The sequence below is a fragment of the Bombina bombina genome, chromosome 2, assembly GCF_027579735.1.
Source record: "Bombina bombina isolate aBomBom1 chromosome 2, aBomBom1.pri, whole genome shotgun sequence".
Taxonomy (NCBI): domain Eukaryota; kingdom Metazoa; phylum Chordata; class Amphibia; order Anura; family Bombinatoridae; genus Bombina; species Bombina bombina.
Genome location: NC_069500.1, coordinates 857,084,976 through 857,109,733, shown reverse-complemented (window position 1 = coordinate 857,109,733; position 24,758 = coordinate 857,084,976). Strand labels below are relative to the sequence as shown.

The window sequence follows — 24,758 nt, the reverse complement described above, 5'->3', positions numbered from 1 at the left end:
CTTTCAAATAGATTCAGTGTCTATGACTTTGTCTCTAACAGAAAAGAGACGTCTGAAGTTGGTTTCAGCTTGTCGAAACCTTCAGTCTCAATCATTCCCTTCGGTAGCTTTGTATGCTGAACCAGTGGTGCAGGGATTATACAAAGATATCACAATTAATATCCTTAAATCCCAATGTTTGATCTTCTCTGACTTGGTGGTTGAATCACCATTGTCTAATTCAAGGGGCCTCTTTTTTCCGTCCAACCTGGACTGTAATCTCAACAGATGTGAGTCTTTCAGGTTGGGGAGCTGTATGGGGATCTCTGACAGCACAGGGGGTTTGGGAATTTCAGGAGGCGAAATTACCAATCAACATTTTGGAACTCCGTGCAATTTTCAGAGCTCTTCAGTTCTGGCCTCTTCTGAAGAGGGAATCGTTTATTTGTTTTCAGACAGACAATGTCACAACCGTGGCATATGTCAATCATCAAGGTGGGACCCACAGTCCTCAGACTATGAAAGAAGTATCTCGGATACTTGTATGGGCGGAATCCAGCTCCTGTCTAATCTCTGCGGTTCATATCCCAGGTGTAGACATTTGGGAAGCGGATTATCTCAGTCGCCAGACGTTACATCCGGGCGAATGGTCTCTTCACCCAGAGGTATTTCTTCAGATTGTTCAAATCTGGGGACTTCCAGAAATAGATCTGATGGCCTCTCATCTAAACAAGAAACTTCCCAGGTATCTGTCCAGATCCAGGGATCCTCAGGCGGAAGCAGTGGACGCGTTGTCGCTTCCTTGGAATTATCAACCTGCTTATATCTTTCCGCCTCTAGTTCTTCTTCCAAAAGTGATTTCCAAAATTCTAATGGAACGTTCGTTTGTATTGCTGGTGGCTCCAGCATGGCCTCACAGGTTTTGGTATGCGGATCTCGTTCGGATGGCAAGTTGCCAACCTTGGACACTTCCGTTAATGCCAGACCAATCTCAAGGCCCATTTTTCCATCAGGATCTCAAATCATTAAATTTGAAGGTATGGAGATTGAACGCTTGATTCTTAGTCATAGAGGTTTCTCTGACTCAGTGATTAATACTATGATACAGGCTCGTAAATCTGTGTCTAGGAAGATTTATTACCGAGTCTGGAAGACTTACATTTCTTGGTGTTCTTCTCATAAATTCTCTTGGCATTCTTTTAGAATTCCTAGAATTTTACAGTTTCTTCAGGATGGTTTGGATAAGGGTTTGTCTGCAAGCTCTTTGAAAGGTCAAATCTCTGCTTTTTCTGTTCTTTTTCACAGAAAGATTGCTAATCATCCTGATATTCATTGTTTTGTACAGGCTTTGGTTCGTATCAAGCCTGTCATTAAGTCAATCTCTCCTCCTTGGAGTCTTAATTTGGTTCTGAGGGCTTTACAGGCTACTCCGTTTGAACCTATGCATTCTCTGGATATTAAATTACTTTCTTGGAAAGTGTTGTTCCTTTTGGCCATCTCTTCTGCTAGAAGAGTTTCTGAGTTATCTGCTCTTTCTTGTGAATCTCCTTTTCTGATTTTTCATCAGGATAAGGCGGTGTTGCGGACTTCATTTACATTTTTACCTAAGGTTGTGAATTCTAACAACATTAGTAGAGAAATAGTTGTCCCTTCATTATGTCCTAATCCTAAGAATTCTCTGGAGAGATCTTTACATTCTTTGGATGTAGTAAGAGCTTTGAAATATTATGTTGAAGCTACTAAAGGTTTTAGAAAGACTTCCAGTCTATTTGTTATCTTTTCTGGTTCCAGGAAAGGTCAGAAGGCTTCTGCCATTTCTTTGGCATCTTGGTTAAAATCTTTGATTCATCATGCTTATGTAAAGTCGGGTAAGTCCCCGCCTCAAAGGATTACAGCTCATTCTACTAGGTCAGTTTCTACTTCCTGGGCTTTGAGGAATGAAGCTTCTGTTGATCAAATTTGCAAAGCAGCAACTTGGTCTTCTTTGCATACTTTTACTAAATTCTACCATTTTGATGTTTTCTCTTCTTCAGAAGCAGTATTTGGTAGAAAAGTACTTCAGGCAGCTGTTTCAGTTTGATTCTGCTGCTTATTATTTCATTTTTTTGATTTGGGTTGTGGATTATTTTTTCAGCGGAATTGGCTGTCTTTATCTTATCCCTCCCTCTCTAGTGACTCTTGCGTGGAAGTTCCACATCTTGGGTATTTGCTATCCCATACGTCACTAGCTCATGGACTCTTGCTAATTACATGAAAGAAAACATAATTTATGTAAGAACTTACCTGATAAATTCATTTCTTTCATGTTAGCAAGAGTCCATGAGGCCCACCCTTTTTTGTGGTGGTTATAATTTTTTTGTATAAATCACAATTATTCCAATTCCTTATTTTTTGATGCTTTCGCTCCTTTCTTATCACCCTACTTCTTGGCTATTCTTTAAACTGAATTGTGGGTGGGGTAAGGGGTGTATTTATAGGCATTTTGAGGTTTGGGAAACTTTGCCCCTCCTGGTAGGAATGTATATCCCATACATCACTAGCTCATGGACTCTTGCTAATATGAAAGAAATGAATTTATCAGGTAAGTTCTTACATAAATTGTTTTTTAAGATAATTGACTTTCAAAGACCATGCATACAGGTTGGTTTGCACAATGCATGCTAGTTACGAATCACAGGAGGAAGAATGTTAAGAATTAGGAATAGTTACATGTCCTAGATTAGAATATTTTAATTTTACATACATTACCCCTACTTTGTGTTACAGAGGAATCACATTCTGACTAATCAGACAAAGGAATACATTTTATAGTTGATATAAAGGTATATTATTAGAAGGGACATGAAATATTACATTTATGTTCAGCATACTATCGCCTAGATTTAGAGTTTTGTGTTAGATGGGGTGCGTTAGCTACGCAACGTTTTTTTTAAACGCACGCTGTTTTTAACGCTGGTATTACGAGTTTTAAAACAAGCTCCTTACGTGACTCCTACACGTATATTTTATATGCGTAATCACTCCCACGTTAGACAGTCTCCCATAGAGATCAATGAGAAATCAGAAAAGCACGCTTTTTCAACTAACACTCGATCTCGCGAGAAATATGCACTGCTGGGTCTTATGACCTATACCACATAATGCACAATAAAAACAAAATGAAAATGTAATAACAACAATCACAAAACATAGCCCACACGCATTACACATTCACAAGCGGGGAAAAGCAAACATTACAGTAAACGAGGAATACACATATACCTTACGATCCGGAAAAACAAAACGAAAAAATAAATGCACACTCATACAAAATCAAAACACTCGCATTCAACATTACGGAATATTAGTACAAACGAACATTCACAACACTTCACAAATACGACACCATCACAAATCAACATTTACATTTACACATAATACTATTGGACAATGTCATGGAAAACGATCACTATGACATCATTGCATTCTACACATTCCACAAATACCAGAAAGTTGATGCAGCCGCAACATCAGCCAAAGAAATTGCAGGTCTAAGAAGATGACCTGAATATAAATAGGCCTTCCTTAGATAAGATTCAAGCTTCCTATCTAAAGGATCCTTAAAGGAAGTACTATCTTCCATAGGAATAGTGGTACATTTAGCAAGAGTAGAAATAGCCCCATCAACTTTGTGGATTTTTCCCCAAAACTCTATAGACTTTGCTGGTAAAGGATACAATTTTTTAAACCTTGAAGAAGGAATAACAGAAGTACCTGGCTTATTACATTCCTTAGAACTCATATCAGAAATAGCCTCAAGAATAGGAAAAACCCCTGGAGAAAACATAGGAGGTTTAAAAACAGCATTTAAATGTTTATTAGACTGAACGTCAAGAGGACTGGTTACCTCAATATCCAAAGTAATTAACACTTCTTAATAAATAACGCATATACTCTATTTTAAATAAATAAGTAGATTTGTCAGTGTCAATATCTGAGGAAGGATCTTCTGTATCAGATAGATCCTCATCAGAAGAGGATAAATTATTATGTTGTTGGTCATTTGAAATGTCATCAACTGAATGAGAAGTTTTAAAAGACCTTTTACGTTTATTAGAAGGTGGAAATGCAGACAAAGCCTTCAAAATAGAATCAGAAACAAATTCTTTAAAATTCACAGGTATATCATGTACATTAGAAGTTGAAGGAACTGCAACTGGCAATGTACTATTACTGATGGACACACTATCTGCATGTAAAAGTTTATCATGACAACTATTACAAATGACATTCGGCGAAATAATTTCCACAATTTTACAACAAATGCACTTAGCTTTGGTAGAACCGATGTCAGGCAGCAATGTTCCAGCAGAAACTTCTGAGGCAGGATCAGATTGAGACGTCTTGCAAAATGTAAAAGAAAACACAACATATAAAGCAAAATTATCAATTTCCTTATATGACTGTTTCAGGAATGGGAAAAATGCAAATAGCATAGCCTTCTGATAGAGAAAAAAGGCAAGAGGCAAACATCAATGGGGTATTGAAATAATGAAAAAGTTTGGCACCAAGTATGACGCACAATGTAACAAACTTTTTTGGCACCAATAATAACCTGAAATGACACACTCGCGTCACCAATGACGCAACCGCGTGTAAGGCTTTGGCGTCAATTATGACGCCGGAAATGACAAAGTTGCGTCATAGACGTATCTTTCACGCCAAAAAAATTCTCGCGCCAAGAATGACGCAATAAAGTTTAGCATTTGGCGCACTTTGCAAGAAGTAGTCAATTGAAAAAAGACTAAACCCCATTTAAGAAAAAAAAATCTTAAAAAAATGTTTATATTCCCCAAATATGAAACTGACAGCCTGCAGAAGGAAATACATGAACCTGACTCATGGCAAATATAAGTACAATACATATATTTAGAACTTTATATAAATGCATGCCCAACCATAGCTGAGGTGTCTTAAGTAATAAAAAACATACTTACCAAAAAGACACCCATCTACATATAGCAGATAGCCAAACCAGTACTGAAACAGTTATCAGCAGAAGTAATGGTAAAATGAGAGTATATTGTCGATCTGAAAAGGGAGGTAGGAGATGAATCTCTACGACCGATTACAGAGAACCTATGAAATAGACCCCCGTTAGGGAAATCATCGTATTCAATAAGTGAATGTCCCTCTGACATTCGCTGTACTCTGAGAGGAATCGGGCTTCAACAATGCTGAGAAGCGCATATCAACGTAGAAATCTTAACACAAACTTACTTCACCACCTCCATAGGAGGCAAAATTTGTAAAACTGAATTGTGGGTGTGGTGAGGGGTGTATTTATAGGCATTTTGAGGTTTGGGAAACTTTGCCCCTCCTGGTAGGATTGTATATCCCTTACGTCACTAGCTCATACGTCACTAACTCTTGCCAATTACATAAAAGAAAAGTAATTTCTCTTGTAAGGTGTATCCAGTCCACAGGTTCATCCATTACTTGTGGGATATTTCCTTCTCAACAGGAAGTTGCAAGAGGACACCCACAGCAGAGCTGTCTATATAGCTCCTCCCCTAACTGCCACTCACAGTCATTCTCTTGCAACTCTCGACAAGAAAGGAAGTATCAAGAGATATGTGGTGACTTAGTGTAGTTTTACCTTCAATCAAGAGTTTGTTATTTTTAAACGGTACCAGCGTTGTACTGTTTTACTCTCAGGCAGAAATCAGAAGAAGAATTCTGCCTGGAGGTTTGATGATCTTAGCGGTTTGTAACTAAGGTCCATTGCTGTTCTCACACATAACTGAAGAATATGGGAAAACTTCAGTTGGTGGAACGGCCTGCAGATTACCTGCTTTGAGGTATGTTCAGTATTTTTATTTCTAGAGAGATGAATAAGTTCTAGAAAATGCTGACAGAGCCTTGTGTATTTGAGGTAAGCCTGATGCAGTGATTTAACAGCGACTGGATCATGCTTACATAACAGGGTAATACTAATGTTAATATTCATATTGCTTAGTGACAAAACATTTACATGATTTCATAAATAGGACTTTTTTTTTTTAAGGGAGATAAGTCTTTATTTGGGTTCAAGAGTGGCGCAGCTTCAGTTTCCTCTAATGCAAGCAAGAGGGAAATTTCGCCCAACCCAAACCAGTCTGGAGACCTAACCAGGCTTGGAACAAGGGGAAGCAGGCCAAGAAACCTGCGGCTGCCTCTAAGACAGCATGAAGGAGTAGCCCCCGATCCGGGACCGGATCTAGTGGGGGGCAGACATTCTCTCTTCGCCCAGGCTTGGGCAAGAGATGTCCAGGATCCCTGGGTATTAGAGATTGTTTCCCAGGGATATCTTCTGGACTTCAGAGCTTCATCTCCAAAGGGGAGATTTCATCTCTCACAATTATCTGTAAACCAGATAAAGAGAGAGGCATTCTTATGGTGTGTTCAAGACCTACTGGTTATGGGAGTGATCCACCCAGTTCCAAGAGAGGAACAGGGGCAGGGATTCTATTCAAATCTGTTTATAGTTCCCAAAAAAGAGGGAACTTTCAGACCAATCTTGGATCTCAAGATACTAAACAAATTTCTCAGGGTCCCATCCTTCAAGATGGAGACTATCCGAACCATCCTCCCGATGATCCAGGAGGGTCAATATATGACTACCATGGACTTAAAGGATGCTTATCTCCACATTCCGATTCACAGAGATCATCATCAGTTCCTCAGGTTCGCCTTCTTAGACAGGCATTACCAGTTTGTGGCTCTTCCCTTCGGGTTAGCCATGGCACCAAGAATCTTTACAAAGGTTCTAGGGTCCCTACTGGTGGTTCTAAGGCCACAGGGCATAGCGGTGGCTCCTTACCTAGACTACATTCTGATACAGGCGTTGACTTTTCAAATCGCCAAGTCCCATACGGACATTGTTATGGCCTTTCTGAGGTCTCACGGGTGGAAGGTGAACAAAGAAAAGAGTTCTCTCTCCCCTCTCACAAGAGTTTCCTTCCTAAGAACACTAATAGATTCCGTAGAAATAAAAAAAATTCTGACAGAGGTCAGGTTATCAAAGCTTCTAACTTCCTGCCGTGCTCTTCATTCCACTTCTCGGCCGTCAGTGGCTCAGTGTATGGAAGTAATCGGCCTAATGGTAGCGGCAATGGACATAGTTCCGTTTGCCCGCCTACATCTCAGACCACTGCAACTTTGCATGCTCAATCAGTGGAATGGGGACTACACAGATTTGTCCCCTCTGCTAAATCTGTATCAAGAGACCAGGGATTCTCTTCTCTGGTGGTTATCTCAGGTCCATCTGTCCAGGGGAATGAGTTTCCGCAGGCCAGAGTGGACTATAGTGATGACAGATGCCAGCCTTCTGGCCTGGGGCGCAGTCTGGAACTCCTTGAAGGCTCAGGGTTCGTGGACTCGGGAGGAAGCCCTCCTTCCGATAAACATTCTGGAACTGAGAGCGATATTCAATGCTCTTCAGGCTTGGCCTCAACTAGCTGCGGTCAGGTTCATCAGATTTCAGTCGGACAATATCACGACTGTAGCCTATATCAACCATCAGGGGGGAACAAGAAGCCCCCTTGCAATGTTGGAGGTTTCAAAGATAATTCTATGGGCAGAGGTTCACTCTTGCCATCTCTCAGCTATCCATATCCCAGGAGTAGAGAACTGGGAGGCGGATTTTCTAAGTAGACAGACTTTTCATCCGGGGGAGTGGGAGCTCCATCCGGAGGTATTTGCCCAGCTGATTCAACTATGGGGCAAACCAGAACTGGATCTGATGGCGTCTCGTCAGAACGCCAAGCTTCCTTGTTACGGGTCCAGGTCAAGGGATCCCCAGGCAGCGCTGATAGATGCTCTAGCAGTGCCCTGGTCCTTCAGCCTGGCTTATGTGTTCGCACCATTTCCTCTCCTCCCTAGTCTGATTGCCAAGATCAAGCAGGAGAGAGCTTCAGTGATTTTGATAGCACCTGCATAGCCACGCAGGACTTGGTATGCAGATCTGGTGGACATGTCATCCCTTCTACCATGGACTCTGCCGCTGAGGCAGGACCTTCTACTCCAAGGTCCATTCAAACATCCAAATCTAATTTCTCTGCGTCTGACTGCTTGGAGATTGAACGCTTGATTTTATCAAAATGTGGTTTCTTTGAGTCGGTCATTGATTTCCTAATTCGGGCTCGAAAGCCTGTCACCAGAAAAAACTATCATAAGATATGGTGTAAATATCTTCATTGGTGTGAATGCAAGGGCTACTCATGGAGTAAAGTCAGGATTCCTAAGATATTATCCTTTCTCCAAGAAGGATTGGAGAAGGGATTGTCAGCTAGTTCCTTAAAGGGACAGATTTCTGCTCTGTCTATTCTTCTGCACAAGTGTCTGGCAGATGTTCCAGACATTCAGGCGTTTTGTCAGGCTTTAGTTAGAATCAAGCCTGTGTTTAAACCTGTTGCTCCACCATGGAGTTAAAATGTAGTTCTTAAAGTTCTTCAAGGGGTTCCGTTTGAACCTCTGCATTCCATAGATATCAAACTTCTATCTTGGAAAGTTCTGTTTTTGGTAGCTATCTCTTCGGCTTGAAGAGTTTCAGAGTTATCTGCCTTACAGTGTGATTCCCCTTATCTAATCTTCCATACAGATAAGGTAGTTTTGCGTACCAAACCTGGTTTTCTTCCTAAGGTGGTTTCTAATAAGAATATCAATCAGGAGATTGTTGTTCCATCACTGTGTCCTAATCCTTCTTCAAAGAAGGAACGTCTATTACACAATCTTGACGTGGTTCGTGCTTTAAAGTTTTATTTACAAGCTACTCTTTCTTTTTGGCTGAGAATCATAATCCGTTTAGCTTATGAGACTGCTGGCCAGCAGCCTCCTGAAAGGATTACAGCTCATTCCACTAGAGCGGTAGCTTCCACATGGGCTTTTAAAAATGAGGCCTCTGTTGAACAGGGGCGCGATCCGATATACGGCGTAGTTAGCGGCGCAAGCAAGGGAACCCGCGTCGCCCGCAGTTTCAGCTCGCAACTCGAGCTATCCAATATACAGCGCCGTCAGATGCTAAACTGGCGTAAGTAGGAAAAACCGGCGATCAGCTAAAATGTGCGCAAATACACATTTTAGTCGTCGCAACTACTTGCGCCAGTATTTTGTTCACGTAAAGTCTCAATAAAGTGTAGTTTTATGCAAATTAGCCTACGACTCGTAAAAAATTACTCCAGTTCTAAGAGATGCGCCACGTAATGACGAGATTCAAAATTCATACTTAAACCCCTGCGCAGCCGCCATTTTCTTTAGTGTGTTTGGTCCGTTCTTGGAGCTACAGCACACTACAGTGAGTAGGAGAAAGTCGTTAGAGTAGAGAGAGAGGCGCATTGCATAATATTTAGTTAGGTCGGATTTGGTGGATTTGTTACAAAATACACCAAACTTTTTTTTATAACACCTTACACATTTTATTTATCTTTTACAGTGTGAAAGGCTGAGTGTTTGGTTGTGATTGTGTGGGATTGAAGTGGGAGTGAGTTTGAGTGTGTGAGTGTGTGTAGTGTGAGGATGTCAGGGAGAGCTAGGGCGGGGGGGGAGGAGGGAAGGGGAGTTGCAGGGGGAGGATTATGGACAGGAGGAGCAGCAGAGTCCCCATCAGGGAGTGAGCGGAGTGGGGAGAGGGAGAGCTAGAAGGGAGGATGGGAGTGGGGTTGTCCCAAGGCCAGGCACACTCAGAAGAGGGATAGAGGGTGCACATGGGGATAGAAGGGGGGAGGAGGGAGAGGATAGGGAGGAACCCACACCAATGACATCCCAGGGAGGGAGCCAGGTGGCCCAGGACGATGAGCGTATGAGGTGCCCCAACTTCACATTCGCTGAAAATCTCGCTCTAGTCCAGGCTGTCCTGGAGAACTATACCGCCCTCTTTGGCCAAGAGAAGGGCAAAGGAGTTGCCCGTAGGCGTAAAGATGCCTGGCAGAAGGTGGTGGAGGCCGTTAATGGTGTGTCCCAGCAGAGGAGGAATGTGGATGGCCTAAAGAAGAGGTGGAACGACTGTAAGAGGAGAGTTAAGGAGAAGATGAGCCAAGAAGCAATGTCCCAGAGGGCAACAGGAGGTGGGCCTCACTATGAGGCGGAATACAACGAGTGGCAGGAGCTGATTCGTAGGTCCCTGAGCGACACAGCAGTCCGTGGACTTCCAGGGGCTCGTGACTCAGGGATTGCAACATCAGCACAGCATGCTGGTGAGTAACATCCCACACACCAGTATTATATGTATTTGAGTTATAACATCCTATATTGTCACACATTCATGTACACAATGAGGAGCATGGTATTTGGCCTACTAACAAAAACATCTACAATGAGATTTAACATTAAAGGGACATGAAACCAAATCTTTTTATTTCATTATTCAGATAGAGAATACAGTTTTCAACAACATCCCAATTTACTTCTATTATCTATTTTGCTTCATTATTTTCTTAATCTTTGTTTATTAAATATCAATGCACATGGGTGAGGCAATCACACGAGGCATTGATGTGCAGCCACCAATCAGCAGCTTCTGAGCCTATCTAGATATGCTTTTCAGCTAAGAATATCAAGAGAATGAAGCAAATTAGGTAATAGAAGTAAATTACAAAGTTGTTTACAATTGCATGCTCTAGTTGAATCATGAAAGAATCAAAATGGGTTTAATGTCCATTTAATGCTACTTAACACATTGAAATTCATGATATTAGGTGGAATAGTGAAATACTAACATATCTCAGAGTAACACAGGCCACAAGCCACATGTAGAGTTTTCAGTTAATGGACACTATAGTCATCACAACCATAGTGTCACTTAAAGAACACTACTGTATGAAACACATACATGTATACTTTGCATATTAAAAACCCTCATATCACAAATCTCAATGTGCACATGCATGTTATAGAGTTTGACATGAGAATGTGTATAGGCCCTAGCATGTATATTGTATGCCCACATGGATATATATCTGACTGTACTAATCCCTCTCATCATTTAAATCCTCCACAGAACCTCCAGTCACCAGGGTGCCAACGCCCATGCATCCCCCTCCACCACCGGAACAAAGTATTTCTCCACCTCGACCACTGGTCCGGAGAGTCCAGCAGGAGTATGCCAGGCATGACCTGGGTTGGACTGCCTCAATTGACAATCCGAATGTTATGCCACCAGCATTACATGAGGTTACCTGGCAGAAGCCCTGGCAGGAGGACTATTCCTTTGGCTTGGAGGGGGAGCCAAGCCAGCCCCGAAGGGTAGATGTCTTTACCCCCCCCCCCGAACAATATCAGGCCACTCCGGGATTCTACCAGCAGGCTGAGTGGGTGCACACCAGCAGGCAATGGGACTATCAGTCCATCCGGACATCTGCACCATCTGCTGCACTTGGAAGAGCTCTACCAGCTGAGATTCCACAGCCCGCACCACCAGCTGAGATTCCACAGCCCGCACCACCAGCTGAGATTCCACAGCCCGCACCACCAGCTGAGATTCCACAGCCCGCACCACCAGCTGAGATTCCACAGCCCGCACCACCAGCTGAGATTCCACAGCCCGCACCACCAGCTGAGATTCCACAGCCCGCACCACCAGCTGAGATTCCACAGCCCGCACCACCAGCTGAGATTCCACAGCCCGCACCACCAGCTGAGATTCCACAGCCCGCACCACCAGCTGAGATTCCACAGCCCGCACCACCAGCTGAGGATATAGAAATGGAACCGGTGCCTAGGGTCCCTGCTGGGGAAGAGCCCATGGATCCGCTGACTTCCCACATGGGCGATGAATACATTGCCCTACAGAGGAGCCAAACAGTAACCTGCGAGAGTCTCACATCAACCTGCGAGAGAATGCAGAGGGATCAACGTAGGTTTTACAGGAGTCAACAGACTTTACAAAAGCGTTCCATTGAGCTGCAACGGGACATGGCAGCATCTTTAACTACTGTTATGAGCTGCTTATTCTATTTTCATTATTTTATATGTTTAACCAAACTTTTCCTTTTCTTTTCTGAACTCTTCTCTGAAACTGCAGATATATTACTTTCCAGCAATTCACTCCTGACCTAATAAGTGATGTATCTTCAACAACTTGCTTTTAGCCTAATAAGTATGTATCAGTACATCTTAAAGTTATGGCTTCTCCCATATATTGTTTTCTAAATATCTGAAACTCAAGGTAAAATCCAAAGCTTCTCTGTACAGTATCAACTTTTCAATCCAATTAGCCAACTAGCCTCTGGTCACATTCCAAGAAAACATATCTCCCAAATTTTAACATAGAGGACCTGTTTTTTTCCCCCCCTTTCCTAGTAACCACTAATCACGTGAGATTTATTGGCCAATCATTATCAGCCAATTAGCTCTCTGCTTTGTAAGTTACTGTAATAGTATAAAAATGCATGTATATGAAAATGTGTTAGTCTTGCGTTACTGTTTTTTGTGCTTGGACACTGTTGCAACAGTGTAATAAAGATTACCTCTCCTGAGGTGTGCCCTTGTTTGATAAATATCTGGTCTGGACCTCTTTATTACTGCACCTGAGACGAGCTCACTCATGACAGTAACGTGGCGACTCTGGTGGGACGTGTTTTAGGTCAACCTTTCCGTGCCTCCCTGGCTGGGAACCAACATCTGCGCGCACCCATCTGATTCAGGTCTATAGCTTACCTGTGGGAGGTTTTGTCTTGTTGGCCAGGGAGTCCCGGGGGGCGATAAGGGAGTACGTCCTGAGGAACAGACCACAAACAACGGACACAATCTACCCCTTGGACAAGTCTGTGAGTGTCTTCTTGTCTTTTGTGTTCATGTATGTGTAATATATGTTGTGGGTCTTTTACCCTGTTTTTGTTTTATATACTGGATCACTATTAAATTCAGTGGGACATCTGTCTGGCAGTTAAACCCCATTAGGGTGCCAACAAAAAGCATTGGGAAGAAGCACTAAGTGTCTACTGCCACACTGCCTTGAATGAACCCTATCCCGTCTGATCTCAGAAGTTAAGTCGGGCCAGGCCTGGTCAGTACCTGGATGGGAGGCCGCCTGGGAACACCAGGTGAGGTAGGCTTTTTTTTTTTCATTTTTAAAGCAGTGAAGCATGCCTCATATTTACTGATAGTAGCAATATTCATTGAAACAACTGTAGCTTGCAATTACTAAAAATTAGATGTCCATTATATTAAAGATAATTATCTTTTGTAAAGACAGACAGGCAGGCAGGCAGGCAGAAAGAGGGGCAGGAAACTCTGTATCTATGTATACTTTTTGTCATGGGTCAGCAAGTGATTCTGGGCCTGTACTGGCACTATTTATTAATTTATTTATATATTTGCCATCTAAATTTTAACCCCATTTTAACTCTTAAATTTTTTACAGACTGTGAATGACAGCATGAGCAAGAACAAAAAGCGTTGGGAAGAAGCACTAAGTGTCTACGGCCACACTGCATTGAATGCCCCCGATCCTGTCTGATCTCGGAAGTTAAGCAGGGCCAGGCCTGGTCAGTACCTGGATGGAAGACTGCCTGGGAACACCAGGTGTGGTAGGCTTTTTTTTTCATTTTTAAAGCAGTGAAGCATGCCTCATATTTTCTGAAAGTAGCAATATCCATTAAAACAACTGTAGCTTGTGATTACTAAAAATTAGATGTCCATTGTATTAAAGATAATTATCTTTTGCAAAGACAGGGAGGCAGAAAGAGGGGCAGGAAACTCTTTATCTGTGTATACTTTTTGTCATGGGTCAGCAAGTGATTCTAGGCCTATACTTGCACTATTTATTAATTTATTTATATATTTGCCATCTAAATTTTAATTCCGTTTTAACTCTTCAATTTTTACAGACTGTGAATGACAGCATGAGCAAGAACAAAAAGCGTTGGGAAGAAACGCTAAGTGTCTACTGCCCACTGCCTTGAATGCACCCAGTCCCTTCTGATCTCGGAAGTTAACCAGGGCCAGGCCTGGTCAGTACCTGGATGGGAGACTGCCTGGGAACACCAGGTGAGTTAGTCTTTTTTTTCATTTTTAAAGCAGTGAAGCATGTGTCATATTTACTGATAGTAGCAATATTCATTGAAACAACTGTAGCTTGTAATTACTAAAAATTAGATGTCCATTGTATTAAAGATAATTATCTTTTGTAAAGACAGACAGACAGGCAGGCAGAAAGAGGGGCAGGAAACTCTTTATCTATGTATACTTTATGTCATGGGTCAGCAAGTGATTCTGGGCCTGTACTGGCACTATTTATTTATTAATTTATTTATATATTTACCATCTAAATTTCAACCCTGTTTTAATGCTTCAATTTTTTACAGACTGTGAAAGACAGCATGAGCAAGAACAAAAAGCGTTGGGAAGAAGCGATAAGTGTCTATCTCCACACTGTCTTGAATGCACCCGATCCCGTCTGATCTCGGAAGTTAAGCAGGGCCAGGCCTGGTCTCCCATCCAGGTACTGACCAGGCCTGGCCCTGCTTAACTTCCGAGATCAGACGGGATCGGGTGCATTCAAGACAGTGTGGAGATAGACACTTATCGCTTCTTCCCAACGCACCTGGTGTTACCAGGTCGGTCTCACATCAGACCGCCTGGTAACACCAGGTGCGGTAGGCTTTTTTTTTTCATTTTTAAAGCAGTGAAGCATGCGTCATATTTACTGATACTAGCAATATTTATTGAAACAAATGTAGCTTGCAATTACTAAGAATTAGATGTCCATTGTATTAAAGATAATTATATTTTGTAAATACAGACAGGCAGGCAGAAAGAGGGGCAGGAAACTCTGTATCTATGTATACTTTTTGTCATGGGTCAGCAAGTGATTCTGGGCCTGTACTGACACTATTTATTAATTTATTTATATATTTGCCATCTAAATTTTAACCCCGTTTTAACTCTTCAATTTTTTACAGACTGTGAATGACAGCATGAGCAAGAACAAAAAGCATTGGGAAGAAGCGCTAAGTGTCTACCGCCACACTGCCTTGAATGCACCCGATCCTGTCTGATCTCGGAAGTTAAGCATGGCCAGGCGTGGTCAGTACCTGGATGGGAGACCGCCTGGTAACACCAAGTGCGGTAGGCTTTTTTTTTCATTTTTAAAGCAGTGAAGTATGCATCATATTTACTGATAGTAGCAATATTCATTTAAACAACTGTAGCTTGCAATTACTAAAAATTAGATGTCCATTGTATTAATGATAATTATCTTTTGTAAAGACAGACAGGTGGGCAGGCAGAAAGAGGGGCAGGAAACTCTGTATCTATGTATACTTTTTGGCATGGGTCAGCAAGTGATTCTGGGCCTGTACTGGCACTATTTATTTATTAATTTATTTATATATTTGCCATCTAAATTTTAACCCCGTTTTAACTCTTCAATTTTTTACAGACTGTGAATGACAGCATGAGCAAGAACAAAAAGCGTTGGGAAGAAGCACTAAGTGTCTAGCGCAACACTGCCTTGAATGCACCCGATCCCCTCTGATCTTGGAAGTTAAGCAGGGCCAGGCGTGGCCAGTACCTGGATGGTAGACCGCCTGGTAACACCAAGTGCGGTAGGCTTTTTTTCATTTTTAAAGCAGTGAAGCATGCATCATATTTACTAATAGTAGCAATATTAATTTAAACAACTGTAGCTTGCAATTACTAAAAATTAGATGTCCATTGTATTAAAGATAATTATCTTTTGTAAAGACAGACAGGCAGGCAGGCAGAAAGAGGGGCAGGAAACTCTGTATCTATGTATACTTTTTGTCATGGGTCAGAAAATGATTCTGGGCCTGTACTGGCACTATTTATTAATTTGTTTATATATTTGCCATCTAAATTTGAACCCCGTTTTAACTCTTCAATTTTTTACAGACTGTGAATGACAGCATGAGCAAGAAAAAAAAGCGTTGGGAAGAAGCGCTAATTGTCTACTGCCACACTGCCTTGAATGCATCCGATCCCGTCTGATCTCGGAAGTTAAGCAGGGCCAGGCCTGGTCACTACTTGGATGGGAGACCGCATGGAACACCAGGTGCAGTAGGCTTTTTTTTCATTTTTAAAGCAGTGAAGCATGCATCATATTTACTGATACTAGCAATATTTATTGAAACAAATGTAGCTTGCAATTACTAAAAATTAGATGTCCATTGTATTAAAGATAATTACCTTTTGTAAAGACAGACAGGCAGGCAGGCAGGCAGAAAGAGGGGCAGGAAACTCTTTATCTATGTATACTTTATGTCATGGGTCAGCAAGTGATTCTGGGCCTGTACTGGCACTATTTATTTATTAATTTATTTATATATTTGCCATCTAAATTTTAACCCCGTTTTAACTCTTCAATTTTTTACAGACTGTGAATGACAGCATGAGCAAGAACAAAAAGCGTTGGGAAGAAGCGCTAAGTGTCTACCGCCACACTGCCTTGAATGTACCCGATCCCATCTAATCTCGGAAGTTAAGCAGGGCCAGGCCTGGTCATTACCTAGATGGGAGACCACCTGGGAACACCAGGTGCGGTAGGCTTTTTTTTTTCAATTTTAAAGCAGTAAAGCATGCCTCATATTTACTGATAGTAGCAATATTCATTGAAACAACTGTAGCTTGCAATTACTAAAAATTAGATGTCCATTGTATTAAAGATAATTATCTTTTGTAAAGACAGGCAGGCAGAAAAAGGGGCAGGAAACTCTTTATCTGTGTATACTTTTTCTCATGGGTCAGCAAGTGATTCTGGGCCTATACTGGCACTATTTATTAATTTATTTATATATTTGCCATCTAAATTTTAACCCCGTTTTAACTCTTCAATTTTTTAAAGACTGTGAATGACAGCATGAGCAAGAACAAAAAGCGTTGGGAAGAAGCACTAAATGTCTACTGCCACACTGCCTTGAATGCACCCGATCCTGTCTGATCTCGGAAGTTAAGCAGGGCAAGGCCTGGTCAGTACCTGGATGAGAGACCGCCTGGTAACACCAGTTGTGGTAGGCGTTTTTTTTTTCATTTTTAAAGCAGTGAAGCATGCATCATATTTACTGATACTAGCAATATTCATTGAAACAAATGTAGCTTGCAATTACTAAAAATTAGATGTCCATTGTATTAAAGATAATAATCTTTTGTAAAGACAGGCAGGCAGAAAGAGGAGCAGGAAACTCTGTATCTATGTATACTTTTTGTCATGGGTCAGCAAGTGATTCTGGGCCTGTACTGGCACTATTTATTAATTTATTTATATATTTGCCATCTAAATTTTAACCCTGTTTTAACTTCATTTTTTTACAGACTGTGAATGACAGCATGGGCAAGAACAAAAAGCGTTGGGATGAAGTGTCTACCGTCACACTGCTTTGAATGCACCCGATCCCGTCTGATCTCGGAAGTTAAGCAGAGCAAGGCCTGGTCAGTACCTGTATGGGAGACCGCCTGGGAACACCAGGTGAGGTAGGCTTTTTTATTTCATTTTTAAAGCAGTGAAGCATGCTTCATATTTACTGATAGTAGCAATATTCATTGAAACAACTGTAGCTTGCAATTACTAAAAAATAGATGTCCATTGTATTACAGATAATTATCTTTTGAAAGACAGACAGACAGGCAGGCAGGCAGAAAGAGGGGCAGGAAACTCTTTATCTATGTATACTTTTTGTCATGGGTCAGCAAGTGATTCTGGGCCTGTACTGGCGCTATTTATTCATTTATTTATATATTTGCCATCTAAATTTTAACCCTGTTTTAACTCTTCAATTTTTTACAGACTGTGAATGACAACATGAGCAAGAACGAAAAGCGTTGGGAAGAAGCGCTAAGTGTCTACCGCCACACTGCCTTGAATGCACCTGATTCCGTCTGATCTCGAAAGTTAAGCAGGGCCAGGCCTTGTCAGTACCTGGATGGAGACCGCCTGGGAAAACCAGGTGTGGTAAGCTTTTTTTTTAATTTTTAAAGCAGTGAAGCATGTGTCATATTTACTGATAATAGCACTATTCATTGAAACAACTGTAGCTTGCAATTACTAAAAATTAGATGGCCATTGTATTAAAGATAATTATCTTTTGTAAAGACAGGGAGGCAGAAAGAGGGGCAGGAAACTCTTTATCTGTGTATACTTTTTGTCATGGGTCAGCAAGTGATTCTGGGCCTATACTGGCACTATTTATTAATTTATTTATATATTTGCCATCTAAATTTTAACCCCGTTTTAACTCTTCAATTTTTTAAAGACTGCGAAGGACAGCATGAGCAAGAACAAAAAGCGTTGGGAAGACACGCAAAGTGTCTACCGCCACACTGCCTTGAATGCACCCGATCCCGTCTGATCTCGGAAGTTAAGCAGGGCTAGGCCTGGTCAGTACCTGGATGGAGACCGCCTGGGAACACTAGGTGTGGTAGGCTTCTTTTTTCATTTTTAAAGCAGTGAAGCATGCGTCATATTTACTGATAATAGCAATATTCATTGAAACAACTGTAGCTTGCAATTACTAAAAATTAGATGGCCATTGTATTAAAGATAATTATCTTTTGTAAAGACAGGGAGGCAGAAAGAGGGGCAGGAAACTCTTTATCTGTGTATACTTTTTGTCATGGGTCAGCAAGTGATTCTAGGCCTATACTTGCACTATTTATTAATTTATTTATATATTTGCCATCTAAATTTTAACCCTGTTTTAACGCTTCAATTTTTTACAGACTGTAAAATGACAGCATGAGCAACAACAAAAAGCGTTGGGTAGAAATGCTAGGTGTCTACCGCCACATTGACTTGAATGCACCCGATCCCGTCTGATCTCGGAAGTTAAGCAAGGCCAGGCCTGGTCAGTACCTGGATGGAAGACCGCCTGGGAACACCAGGTGTGGTAGGCTTTTTTTTCCATTTTAAAGCAGTGAAGCATGTGTAATATTTACTGATAGTAGCAATATTCATTGAAACAACTGTAGCTTGCAATTACTAAAAAATAGATGGCCATTGTATTAAAGGTAATTATCTTTTGTAAAGACAGGGAGGCAGAAAGAGGGGCAGGAAACTCTTTATCTGTGTATACTTTTTGTCATGGGTCAGCAAGTGATTCTCGGCCTATACTTGCACTATTTACTGATTTATTTATATATTTGCCATCTAAATTTTAACCCCGTTTTAACTCTTCAATTTTTTACAGACTGTGAATGACAGCATGAGCAAGAACAATGAGCAAGAACAAAAAGCGTTGGGAAGAAGCACTAAGTGTCTACCGCCACACTGCCTTGAATGCACCCGATCCCATCTGATCTCGGAAGTTAAGCAGGGCCAGACCTGGTCTGTACCTGGATGGGAGGCCGCCTGGGAACACCAGGTGAGGTAGGCTTTTTTTTCATTTTTAAAGCAGTGAAGCATGCCTCATATTTACTGATAGTAGCAATATTCATTGAAACAACTGTAGCTTGCAATTACTAAAAATTAGATGTCCATTGTATTAAAGATAATTATCTTTTGTAAAGACAGGCAGGCAGGCAGGCAGGCAGAAAGAGGGACAGGAAACTCTTTATCTTTGTATACTTTTTGTCATGGGTCAGCAAGTGATTCTAGGCCTGTACTTGCACTATTTATTAATTTATTTATATATTTGCCATCTAAATTTTAACCCCGTTTTAACTCTTCAATTTTTTACAGACTGTGAATGACAGCATGAGCAAGAACAAAAAGCGTTGGGAAGAAGCGCTAAGTGTCTACCGCCACACTGCCTTGCAATTGTTACAGAAATTCTGTGTCTTATGTTTTTAACTGGTTCCCAATTCTGTAAAAATGCTCAATATATTCATATTCCTTTTTGCTACCCTTTGTCTCTATAACAAACTACACTATTCAATTACTCCTTCTCCCTCTCCACCTGCACTGTTCATTAGCCCATCTCTCTTAAACTCACCTTACTTTTCTACTCATGAACTTTACCTATTCCTAAACACTCTCACTACCCCCTGCAGCTCATCTCAAAAGCAGTCTCACTACTGCAAATCTGTATCTCATCTCATGTCACTCTCCCTCTTGCTTCTACTTACTACTGGTGACATCTCCCCTAATCCTGGTCCCCAACCACTGACAAGCCGTGCACATCCATGTGTACCATCCCATAGACTCAGAAAACAAAACTCTGCACACCTTACTCACATTCCTCTTGCATCTAAAGCCACTACCCCTTTCACTTGTGCACTCTGGATCTCTCGCTCTATTTGCAACAAACTCACTTCTATACATGACCTCTTCATCTCCCGCTCCCTCAACCTTCTGGCCCTAACAGAAACCTGGCTCTCTCCACTAGACACTGCATTCACTGCTGCTCTGTCACATGGGGGTCTCCACTTCAGCCACACTCCTAGGTCTGGTAATAGACAAGGAGGTGGTGTAGGTATTTTACTTTCCTCTCGTTGCACCTTTCAACAAATACACCCTATCTCTTCCCTCACTTTTCCCTCATTCGAAACCCACATGATTCGCTTATTCTCCCCTCTCTCTGTACGTGTTGCAGTCATATACCGACCCCCTGGCTCTGCAACTCAATTTTTAGATCACTTGGCTGCCTGGCTACCCTATTTCCTTTCCTCAGACACCCCTGCCCTCATTCTTGGCGACTTCAACATCCCCCTTAACAATCCCACTGCCTCATCTGCTAAACAACTTCTGCAACTCACTTCCTCTTTTGGTCTGTCACAATGGACTGACTCTCCCACTCACAAAGACGGTCACTCTCTTGACCTGATCTTTAGCTATCGATGCAGTCTCTCAAACTTCTCAAACTCCCCTTTTCCTCTTTCTGACCACCATCTCTTTACTTGCAACATATCATCCCTTCCTACAACTCTCCCACCTTCTACTCCTCACACCAAACTTCACAGAAGCATTAGGTCTTTAGATCAGCAACAACTTGCTAATTCCCTTAAACCGCTCCTCTCATCCTTCTCCTCCTTTTCCTGCCCTGAACAATCTATCTGCCACTATAATTCCACCCTTATATCCGTCCTTGACAATCTCGCCCCTCTTACCACTGCTCGGAAATCACACACTCATCCCCAGCCCTGGCATACTCCTCTGACACGGTACCTATGCAGATGTTCCCGTACTGCTGAACGGCATTGGAGAAAATCACGGAGTTCAGCTGATTTTCTTCATTACAAATTCATCTTGAACTCCTACTACTCTGCCCTTAATCTCCACAAGCAACACTACTTCTCTACTCTTATCTCTAATTTTTCTTCAAACCCAAAACGTCTGTTCTCCACTTTCAATACTCTCCTCCGCCCTCCCCCAATTCCTTATACAACTTCTCTGTCACCTCAAGACTTTGCCAGTCACTTCATTAACAAAATTGATTCCATCAGACATGAAATCATCTCTCAACATAATTCCATTCTCTCCCCCCCTCAAATACTCTCACTCAACCACAACCCTCATAACCTGAAACTTAGTTCATTCTCCCCTGTTACTGAGGAAGAAGTTTCAGCACTTATACTGCGCTCTCACCTCACTACCTGTCCCCTTGACCCTATCCCCTCACAGCTGCTCCCCTCTCTCTCTGCTACCCTTACCCCTATACTAACACACATTTTTAACCTCTCCCTCAGCACTGGTACATTTCCCTCATCAATAAAACATGCACTGGTCACACCTATCCTCAAAAAACCTTCCCTTGATCCTACCTCCCCATCCAACTACCGCCCTATTTCCCTCCTCCCTCTTGCTTCAAAGCTTCTCGAAAAACTAGTATATGCATGCCTATCCCATTTCCTTACGTTAAACTCCCTTCTTGACCCGCTGCAATCTGGATTTCGTCCCTATCACTCCACAGAGACAGCTATTGTTAAGGTCACCAACGACCTACTTACAGCTAAATCAAAAGGCCACTTCTCTCTGCTTATCCTCCTTGATCTGTCCGCAGCCTTTGAAAGTATCGACCACCCTCTTTTGCTCCAAACCCTCCAATCCTTCGGCATCTGTGACACAGCCCTTTCGTGGCTCTCTTCCTACCTGTCAAACCGTACCCTCAGTGTAGTCTTCTCTGGAGCCTCCTCTGCCCCGTCACCACTTTCTGTCGGAGTACTGCAAGGCTCTGTCCTCGGTCCCCTTCTCTTCTCAATCTATATGTCATCACTAGGTTCCCTAATTAAGTCCCATGGTTTCCAATATCATTTGTATGCCGATGACACCCAAATCTTCTTCTCTGCACCAGAACTATCTCCTTCCTTGCTAACCCGTGTCACTAACTGTCTTTCTCACATCTCTTCCTGGATGTCCTCTCACTACCTCAAGCTAAATCTCTCCAAAACTGAGCTCCTCATTTTCCCCCCTTCTTCCAAATCTCCACCCCCAATATCTCTATAACTGTCGACAACTCCATCATTACCCCTACCCCGCATGCCCGATGTCTCGGGGTCACATCTGACTCAGATCTTTCCTTCACTCCTCACATTCAGTCCTTGGCTACAACCTGCCGCTTCCACCTTAAAAACATCTCTAAAATTAGACACTTCCTTACACAAGACACAACTAAGATTTGAATCCACTCTCTCATTCTTTCCTGCCTTGATTACTGCAACTCTGTCCTCTCTGGTCTCCCCACCTGCCGCCTAGCTCCTTTACAATCCATAATGAATGCCTCTGCCAGACTCATCTTCCTTACACGTCACTCTTCATCTGCTGCGCCTCTCTGCCAATCCCTTCACTGGCTTCCTCTTGCCTCTAGGATCAAACACAAAACTCTCACTCTTACATAAAAAGCCCTCAACTGCACTGCTCCCCCCTACATCTCAGACCTTGTCTCCAGATACTCTCCCTCCCGTCCCCTTCGCTCTACTCATGACCTCCTACTCTCCTCCTCTCTTGTCACCTCATCACACTCCCGTTTACAGGACTTCTCCAGACTGGCTCCCATCTTGTGGAACTCTCTGCCTCACTCCACAAGACTCTCTTCTAGTTTTTAAAGCTTCAAGTGCTCCCTAAAGACTCTACTGTTCAGGGACGCATACAACCTACGCTAACCTTTCCTAATACCAGTTCCTCTCCTCCACTGCAATCCCCTGAACCCCCTTAGCATGTAAGCCTAAGAGTCCAGCTGTTTGTAGATCACCTTCTTAAGAGCTGACTACAAAAGTGCAACTCTTGGCAGGGCCCTCTACCCTATAATTGTTTTGTTGTACTCCCCCTTTGTTTATAGCGCAGCAGAATCTGTTGGCGCTCTACAAATAACCGATAATAATAATAATGCACCCGATCCAGTCTGATCTCGGAAGTTAAGAAGGGCCAGGCCTGGTCAGTACCTGGATGGGAGACCGCCTGGCAACACCAGGTGTGGTAGGCTTTTGTTTTTAATTTTTAAAGCAGTGAAGCATGTGTCATATTTACTGATACTAGCAATATTTATTGAAACAAATGTAGCTTGCAATTACTAAAAATTAGATGTCCATTGTATTAAAGATAATTATCTTTTGTAAAGACAGACAGACAGGCAGGCAGAAAGAGGGGCAGGAAACTCTTTATCTATGTATACTTTTTGTCATGGGTCAGCAAGTGATTCTGGGCCTGTACTGGCACTATTTATTTATTAATTTATTTATATATTTGCCATCTAAATTTTAACCCCGTTTTAACTCTTCAATTTTTTTACATACTGAATGACAGCATGAGCAAGAACAAAAAGCGTTGGGAAGAAGCACTAAGTGTCTACTGCCACAATGGCTTGAATGCACCTGATCCCATCTGATCTCGGAAGTTAAGCAGAGCCAGGCCTGGTCAGTACCTGGATGGGAGACCGCCTGGGAACACCAGGTGCAGTAGGCTTTTTTTTTTCATTTTTAAAGCAGTGAAGCATGCGTCATATTTACTGATACTAGCAATATTTATTGAAACAAATGTAGCTTGCAATTACTAAAAATTAGATGTCCATTGTATTAAAGATCATTATCTTTTGTAAATACAGACAGACAGGCAGGCAGAAAGAGGGGCAGGAAACTCTGTATCGATGTATACATTTTGTCATGGGTCAACAAGTGATTCTGGGCCTGTACTGGCACTATTAATTTATTAATTTATTTATATATTTGCCATCTAAATTTTAACCCCGGTTTAATGCTTAGATTTTTTACAGACTGTGAATGACAGCATGAGCAAGAACAAAAAGCGTTGGGAAGAAGCACTAAGTGTCTATTGCCACACTGCCTTGAATGCACCCGATCCCGTCTTATCTCGGTAGTTAAGCAGGGCGAGGACTGGTCAGTACCTGGATCGGAGGCCGCCTGGGAACACCATGTGAGGTAGGCTTTTTTTTTCATTTTTAAAGCAGTGAAGCATGCCTCATATTTACTGATAGTAGCAATATTCTTTGAAACAACTGTAGCTTGCAATTAATAAAAATTAGATGTCCATTGTATTAAAGATAATTATCTTTTGTAAAGACAGACAGGCAGGCAGGCAGGCAGGCAGAAAGAGGGGCAGGAAACTCTTTATCTGTGTATACTTTTTGTCATGGGTCAGCAAGTGATTCTGGAACTATACTGGCACTATTTATTAATTTATTTATATATTTGCCATCTAAATTTTAACCCCGTTTTAACTCTTCAATTTTTTTACAGACTGCGAATGACAGCATGAGCAAGAACAAAAAGCATTGGGAAGAAGCACTAAGTGTCTACTGCTACACTGCCTTGAATGCACCCGATCCCGCCTGATCTTGAAAGTTAAGCAGGGCCAGGCCTGGTCAGTACCTGGATGGGAGGCGGCCTGGGAACACCAGGTGAGGTAGGCTTTTTTTTCA

General features: G+C 42.0%; 5 non-coding genes and 9 pseudogenes across 5 annotated transcripts; all 14 read left to right on the top strand.

Moving 5' to 3' along the window:
- The first annotated feature begins 12,930 nt into the window (after positions 1–12,930).
- Positions 12,931–13,049, top strand: LOC128651063 (uncharacterized; annotated as a pseudogene).
- A 362-nt stretch (positions 13,050–13,411) lies between these two features.
- Positions 13,412–13,530, top strand: LOC128650962 (uncharacterized; annotated as a pseudogene).
- A 1,421-nt stretch (positions 13,531–14,951) lies between these two features.
- LOC128650834 (uncharacterized) lies at positions 14,952–15,070 on the top strand (annotated as a pseudogene).
- A 360-nt stretch (positions 15,071–15,430) lies between these two features.
- On the top strand, positions 15,431–15,549 carry LOC128651001 (uncharacterized; annotated as a pseudogene).
- Positions 15,550–15,903: 354 nt separating this feature from the next.
- LOC128650848 (uncharacterized) lies at positions 15,904–16,021 on the top strand (annotated as a pseudogene).
- A 363-nt stretch (positions 16,022–16,384) lies between these two features.
- Positions 16,385–16,503, top strand: LOC128650777 (5S ribosomal RNA). Its single transcript, XR_008401035.1, has one exon. It is a non-coding gene; the product is annotated as a 5S ribosomal RNA (ribosomal RNA).
- Positions 16,504–16,852: 349 nt separating this feature from the next.
- On the top strand, positions 16,853–16,971 carry LOC128650998 (uncharacterized; annotated as a pseudogene).
- A 341-nt stretch (positions 16,972–17,312) lies between these two features.
- LOC128650732 (5S ribosomal RNA) lies at positions 17,313–17,431 on the top strand. The gene has a single exon (XR_008400992.1). It is a non-coding gene; the product is annotated as a 5S ribosomal RNA (ribosomal RNA).
- Positions 17,432–17,791: 360 nt separating this feature from the next.
- On the top strand, positions 17,792–17,909 carry LOC128651013 (uncharacterized; annotated as a pseudogene).
- A 348-nt stretch (positions 17,910–18,257) lies between these two features.
- Positions 18,258–18,375, top strand: LOC128650771 (5S ribosomal RNA). Its single transcript, XR_008401028.1, has one exon. It is a non-coding gene; the product is annotated as a 5S ribosomal RNA (ribosomal RNA).
- Positions 18,376–18,724: 349 nt separating this feature from the next.
- LOC128650767 (5S ribosomal RNA) lies at positions 18,725–18,843 on the top strand. Its single transcript, XR_008401024.1, has one exon. It is a non-coding gene; the product is annotated as a 5S ribosomal RNA (ribosomal RNA).
- Positions 18,844–19,203: 360 nt separating this feature from the next.
- Positions 19,204–19,322, top strand: LOC128650761 (5S ribosomal RNA). Its single transcript, XR_008401019.1, has one exon. It is a non-coding gene; the product is annotated as a 5S ribosomal RNA (ribosomal RNA).
- Positions 19,323–23,666: 4,344 nt separating this feature from the next.
- LOC128650847 (uncharacterized) lies at positions 23,667–23,785 on the top strand (annotated as a pseudogene).
- An 845-nt stretch (positions 23,786–24,630) lies between these two features.
- LOC128651021 (uncharacterized) lies at positions 24,631–24,749 on the top strand (annotated as a pseudogene).
- The last annotated feature ends 9 nt before the right edge of the window (positions 24,750–24,758 follow it).